We start from the raw sequence: 7,739 nt of genomic DNA, 5'->3' as shown, positions 1-7,739 counted from the left end.
CATGTACCTTGGTTGTGGGCACATCCCCAGTGGGGAGTGTGCAGGAGGCAGCTGGTCGATGTTTCTCTCTCATCGATGTTTCTGATTCTCTGTCTCTCTCCTTCCCTCCCTGTAAAAACTCAATAAAATATATTTAAAAAAAGAAATATCATATGTATTTTAGCTGCAGCTGGCCAATGTGCCACCAATACAGATGAATTGAGAGACACTGCAAATGGAAACACCACTCTATACTCACATGTCTTGTCAGCTGAATCTAGCATTCATATGATACACTTAGGGAAAACTGTGATCCTTGAATATTGTTGTCTCCAGATGCAACAGTTATAGCATGTCTTTTCTATTATGTAGAAAATGTAAATATTCAGGTAGGATTATTTACAATGCGATCAGGAAACCCTTTCAAACTTATCTATGTCCATGGACTTTTCTATTCTTCATCCATTGGTCCAAGAACCCAATTCCCTTCCTCAAAACTCAGCTGGGTATAAGAATAGAAAGTAACATGTCATTTGAGTGAGAATTGGGAAATGGGATGTTTGCAACTTAACACATTGTTTGCGGGTAGTTTTTATTGCGCACTAACAGGTGGCGCGGGCCACTTTTGCTATTTTTTTGCGCAAATGGCAACGTTCAGTAAAATTACGATAACTTTAGTTTACGTATTTATACGTTACCCGCATTCTACCGCTAGTCTATAAAAAACGTATTAATACGTGTCCTGTGCTCTACTACACTGGTAGAATGTATAAATACATTTCCTGCATACAATGTGTTAATATCCTAAAAAAACTAACATTCATTATCTCACAATTTCTGTGGGTCAGGTAGCTGACTTGACTGGATGCCTCTGACTTATACTCTTTTATAATAGTACTAGAGGCCTGGTGCACAAAAATTTGTGCACTTGCGGGTGGGGGGGTGGCGCGGCCTGCGCCCATTCACAGTCCAGGACCCCTTGGAGGATGTCCACCTGTTGACTTAGGCCCACCCCCCAGGTGGTCAGGCCTAAGCTTGCAGTCAGACATCCTTCTAGCAGCTAGGAAGCCCTCTGGGGATGTCTGACTAAAGGCTTAGGCCCCCAAGAGATCGTGCCTAAACCGTTAGTTGGACATTCTTAGTGCTGCCACGGAGGGTGGCCAGCCTGTGTGAGGGTCTGATGGCTGTTTTCAGGCTGGCCACACCCCCTTTAGCATGGGGGGTCCCCACTGGGGTGCCTGGCCAGTCTGGGTGAGGGGCTAAGGGCCGTTTTCAGGCTGGCTGGTGACTGAAGCTCCAGCCTCTTCTTTTTTTTTATTCTAGGATTTATTTACCTTATATAATTGAAACTTCACTGCTGTCACTGGAGCTGAGAGCCGGCTCCAGTTCCGTGGCCACCACCAGCTAAAAGCAGGTATCTGGGGTTTGTTTAGCTTCTATAATTGAAACTTTGTTACTTTTGGAGCTTAGAGCCGGGCCGTGGCAGGCAAGGAACCTTGGCTTCCTCCATCACTGGAGGAAGCAATTCTCCTGCTCGCTTCAGCTGTGTGGCTGTTGGCCGCCATCTTGGTTGGCCGTTAATTTGCATAGCACCCTGATTAGCCAATGGGAGGTGTAGCAGAGGTATGGTCAATTACCCTTTTTGTCTTTTATTAGATAGGATTCACAATAGTAAGAGGTCAGCAGGCCTATCATCATCTCATGGCTCAGCAGGGGGAACGTATCTGCTTCCAAGCCCTCTTACATGGCTGTTGATAGTCTTCAGGTCTTCACTGGTTGTTGGACAGACAATTCAATTCCTTGTCACATGGATCTTGCTATATAACTATTCACAGTATAGTGGCTTGTCTCCCAAGAATGCAGGGAGTGAGAGAGGCAGATTGAGAGATTGGAAGATGAGAGATGGAGAGTGGGAAGGGGAGAGGAGGATGTGAGGGAGAGAGGGAAAACAGAAGCCATAGTATTTTTGTAACTAGATTTCAAAGTGACATTCCACAATTTTTGCCATGTTCTATTTGTTGGAAGAGAAGCAATAAACCCAGCCCACACTCAAGAGAAGGTTACCCACAGCTGTGGATACCTGAAAGCAAGAAATACTGAGAGCCAATTTAGAGGCTGCCTACCCAGGTAAATTCTGGGATTGCAAATATGAACAGACATTCCATTCTAAAGTATGTCTACCAAAGGAAATTAAAAGTGAGAATTTACTAAGGAAATTACATAATGTGTTTTGGCTAAGATTTGATGCTTGCATATAGTACGTGATTCTCAGGACCAGAGAAAATTATGTTTCAGAGACTGATGTGTGGCTAATAAAAGAATTTGAGTCAAAATTGTCTTGGATTCTAAAGATCCCTAATCTCTGGATATAAAATCTAATTTAATTGTCTATCTGGAAGAGTGAACAGCTACAGAAAAGATGAGCATGAAGTAATAAGGGAGGAAGCATAAATGTGCCCAGTTAGCCAAAGGAGTCCAAGCAACATGCTTAATCCATAAGGCTACTAATGCCAAAGATTAATCAACTTTTCATTCTATCCCTAAAGCTTTGCAATTTCTCTTTTAATTTCCATTCTAGTTTTCCCAAAGAATTATACCCTATTAGCCTTTGGGTTTGACTTCTAGGCAGATGTTCATTGGAGCTACCAGAAAATAGGTAAGAAAGTTTGGATTCATTTTTTAAAAACTATATCTAATCTGCATTTATCTCCTATGCTAATGAGTTGGAGAGAAGTTATAGATTAGTCATCTGTGGGTTAACCTCCCCTTTTCAGAGTTATCGAAAGGTCCAGAAGGTTTTACTTAGTCCTAAATGTTCAGGAAATCTCTAGCCTGCATCCATGCTGGTGACCATTTTATATGTTCATTTTAACAAGCTGTATATTTCCTTGAAAATTAACTGTCCTTGTGAAAATCTAAACCTGGAACTTTGAGACCTGGACCAAGGCAGGAGGTCCCAGTGAATAAGATGGAGTCTCTCTGGGTGTACCACTCAGCAATTTCCTTCTAAGAAGCTCCAGTTCTAAGGATCAACAAGTTTCAGCAGCAGGGGACATTGCCTGCTCAGGACTCTTACTCTCCCTTTCCAAACCCAAGGGTAATGTTTACCTCCATGATTGCCCCATCTCCTGCTCCTCCACTACCATGATTCTGATCTTTGCCACATAAATGCTTTTTTACTTTAGAACAAAGTAAATATAACCTCCTCAAATATATTGCTTTATTCAAAGCATCACTGGTTTCAGTTGGGAAGAACAGGAAGATAAAAATGACCATCTTTATTTTTTTCTATAGCAATATAAACAAAACATAAATGAATCCTTTAAAACATTGTGCTATCGCATATTAAATGAAGTACTGCATCCTGAACACTTACCATTAAGTATCACATTTTTCAGAAAATCATGCAATATTCAGGTTAATATCTACCTAAAACAGTCACACCCTCATCTGCTGGGGTAACAGAAAGCCTTGCTTATCCCCGAATCTAAGGCAGCCAAAGTCATTGAACCTCTTCGGAAGTAAGTCACCCATAAAGTCTGGGCTGGCTCTCGAACAGGCCAAAACACTTTGGGAAAGAAAGAAATAGCAATGAGAATTAGAGAGAGAAATGTAAAAGAGACTCTTACATTGCTCTGCCACTGGCTCAAAATTGGGGGCATGCCCGGCATTTTGCTTTTTCCCATTATAGTTTACAATAAATCCATAAATATGCCTTATAGCATAATTCTGTCAGAAATGTATGTTGCCATTAGTTGTCCTTATAAATATTCCTACATGAGCCAGCAAGAAAATCAATCATATTTGTTACTCTAGCACTGGTTAATTACAATAAATTTTATCAAATAAAAGCATGTTAATTCCAACCTAGGTCGAGGTATTCACGCCTTCCAATATTGCTCTACAGCCCATATCACAATTCATTATAATTATTGCTCAACCATCCTTTTGTTTTATTATTGTGCATTCTGCAAGGCTATAAAGGCAGCAAACATACTTTGAGCATCATAGAAATACCAGTGCCTAATTAATAGCAGCTATTTAATAAATATTCCTTAAGAAATGACAGACAGGGAATGTGAAATATAAAGGCTTAGGAAGAGAGGGTGTAACAAGTCTGCTCATTCAAGGCTTCTACATGCTACACTAAGGACAAGAAAATGTAGTTGATAATCAGATATTTATTCCCTGCCCCTCCCATTTTTAACTTTATAAATTATTCTGTATTTGTGACAGATATAATTATATCCTATGCAGAGTAGTTATTTTTATGAGCTTTAGAATTAATATGGGGCTGGATTCAGGTTCTATATCCTGCATTTACTAAATATTTGACTTCTGGCAAGTTACTTAACCACATTATGTCCCATTATTCTTACTTCTAAAATGTGAATTTTAATGAGAAATAATTCATAGGACTGTCCCAAGAATTCAAAAGACAATTTTTAAAGGAGTAGTTAGCATAGTCCTTGAAACAGGATAAGGCTTCAATATATAATGAAATAGTAGCTACCAGAATACTTTTATTTTGCTTTGCAGCCATGGCCATAGGCTATTTATACTGCCCAGTTCTTCCAAGAAAGCAGTAAAGCTCCAATAAGAGATGGAAGCGCCAGCAGCAGGGCAAAGACAAAAAAAAAAAACTCGTATTAGTCGTTCTGCTCTTATATTTCTGGATGGCCTGGGGAGCCATTAGCAAAAGGGAAACCCCATATGGAATGAAGAGACCCTATCCAATAACCTGGCTGACTGGGAAATAAGGTATGATCGTATTCTCTACTCACTATGACTCAAGTTCAGGGTTTATTATAGTAACACACCCCTAGCCCAATCTATAATCTCTTAGCGTCAGAATAAAAATAAAACAAACTGTCATTCTCTGAAGACCTTCTATGTTCGTTCGAGGCTCAACTCTGCAAGATGAATTTGTTACTTTCAACCTCACTGAGAGAACCAATACTAAGGAGGTTATGTAATGTTCCCGAAGTCACACATATGATCAGTAACAAAGTGAGGATGGAAACTAAATCTTCCTGCCACCAAAGTCTAGTCTGTGCCCTCAATTGTCCTATCACTTGACTCATGAATATCACAAGAAGAAAATAACATTCCCATGTACCAAAAATAAAGTGTGTTTCTCTCATTTGCATATACTTAAGCATCTCTGTGGGTTTTGCTTCATAATTATGTATGTAAAGTTAATCGCTGTAAAAAGTTTAGCTTAGTTAATTGGGACATCCTCTAAGATAACTCCTCATATGCAAAATGGGTGTCACCTTCCAGCTATGTCTAGTTGCTTCCCATTTTTTAAATTATCATGCACTGATTTTATCTTAGCATATGTAGATTTTTCTGTTAGAATATACATTGTGGACATTTTTTTTTTCTATTTTAAACCTCAGGACAGGTGTCTCAGTAGAGCTTTCTAAGAACTCCTTACTCCACTCCTTCGTCTATTCACCCCACTTTATACAGGTGTCAACTACAGCATTTCCTGTGTTTCATAGTAATTTTTAACCTGTTTTTTCTTTCACTTTGCTACACTAGACTGTGATCTGCTTCAGAGAAAGTTTCCTCTTCCCTAGATCTTCTCAATGCTCATCACAGTGCCTGACATGTAGCCTAACCTACATAAATATCACTGAATAAATCATCAGCTTCATTTTCTCTTACTCTTACTAATAGCTTCTCCAAAGTTCAATAAAACTATACACACTTCAACATTCTGTGCCATTCTCTAATGTATGACATAAGTCTGTGACATTGTCTCATACCTGGCCTGAGTCATGTGGAAGGCCTTGGTTCTCTAACATAAATCAACATCTCACTTCTATGATTCACGGAAGTACAAGGTTCTGTTAAAAAGCCCCTTTGAAATAAGTACCATCTTATTTTCTTTTAATAACCTGTCACCAAAGGAAGTTATCATACTAGCCTTCGTTTTTCAAAAGCTTCCTGATAGTATTGATTTAAGGATGACCAGATGGCTTCCTACAAATGAACTCCAGGTAGAATCATATTAGTTTATTTTTAATCATCCCTCTTCAAAATATGTTTCATTTTCCTTTTACAGGACAAGAATTGAATCAATTCCAGACTGTCTGGAGCCAGTAGAATTCAGAGAAATATTGACTACCGGGAAATAATTTTGATGTACTGTATATGTATATATTAAATATATATGTATACACATTTAATTACATACAATGTGATTTAATTGTCAATAATTATTAAAAATCAACCTAATGTCATGAAGATAATATATTTTGGTCACTAATAATTAAGCCTGATTCTACAGAGGTGTTTCTAGAACAAGATTATTATGGCTAATACTAACATGTGAAGTGTTATCCTCCCAGGGTAGCCTGAAAAATTAGTAAGCATATACTTGCTCAAGCATTTAAGAGCATTTATGCATGTAGCTAGTCCTTTCTTTCTTCATTCATTCAAGAAATCCTGGAAATATTCTGATCACTGGAATTACAAAAACACAACATGCAAATCTGAACATGATGGCAGTATATTGGGGGATGTATGCACATATAGAAACACCTACAGTGACGTGTGAATAAATGCTTATGCAGTCACCTGCAGGCAGAGCCATGCCATGCCAGCCCAGGAAGGGTAATATCTCACAAAGGTTTTCAGGGCAGAGGTGGTATTTGAACAAAAAAGATTATTCAAATGTGATTCCCTTCTAAATTCCAATGCTTGATAGTTGCTGAATCTATACATGAGGTAAGTAATTATATTTTGGGATCAGAGTTAAGAGTTCTGGAATAGAGAGGTCAGAAAAGGAACATATCCCAGGGAAAGGGCATTCTCTCCTTTGTAAAAAAAAAAGGGGGGGGAGCAGAAGTCATCCAGGCAAGTACATGGGAAATAACATTCTAAGCCAAATGATAACTCACCTGGGAGAGAAAAGCAAGGTGTCTGGGAAGCTTCTAGCCTTTAGGCTTACGTGGTGCCCCACAGACTGGTTCTTCCTGCCCTGTGTCACCTAACATCATCTCTGCTGCGTTGCACAGAGAATACTGCAGCTAGGGCTGACTATGGGAACAGCAGAGAACCGGAAGTTATCTCTGGCATTTATTACCTGGTTGAGTTTTGGCAAATGACAATTTTTCTACGTTTCTCAGTCTGCAAGATGGGAATAAAGATCATCAGCATTTATTTTAAAAGTGATTACATTTATTTAAAAATATAACTTATGTAGAAGGGAAAACGAATATTCCAAAGCTTACTAATGTTTTCTGGATTCAAAAATGAAGAATTGGAGCTATTGAAAATGTCCAATAAAAGGGGAGGGGAGAGTAATGAGTGAAGAAATGTGTAAATTATATTCTGGGACATTACATACACTCTAATATTTGCAACACTACTATTTAAATATCTTCACATTTCTAACACGTCATAGACAGTGATTGAGGCCCTGTATTTCATTGTATCTACAAGTGACTATAACAGAATAGGCTGATAAAGAAATTGACCCTAAAATTTAGTTTTTCTTTGAATTCATTCAATTTTGTCCTCCCTAGTTGGTAACAGGGCTTCTTAAATGTCACGCTTGGCTTGTCTGACAATAATAAAAACCAAGTTATTCACACATCATTTGGCACTTGTTGAAAGGAAACCCAGATGCTTTTGACTGATTCATTCTAAATTTTGTATTTGATAATATTTGTTTATCTTGATCCAGAAATAGCAAACTCAGGAACAATAGGAAAATTTTAAATTACTACTTGTTTCAATAAAGGAAA

Source organism: Myotis davidii, unplaced genomic scaffold, assembly GCF_000327345.1.
Source record: "Myotis davidii unplaced genomic scaffold, ASM32734v1 scaffold345, whole genome shotgun sequence".
Classification (NCBI taxonomy): domain Eukaryota; kingdom Metazoa; phylum Chordata; class Mammalia; order Chiroptera; family Vespertilionidae; genus Myotis; species Myotis davidii.
This window is presented reverse-complemented; position numbering follows the sequence as displayed.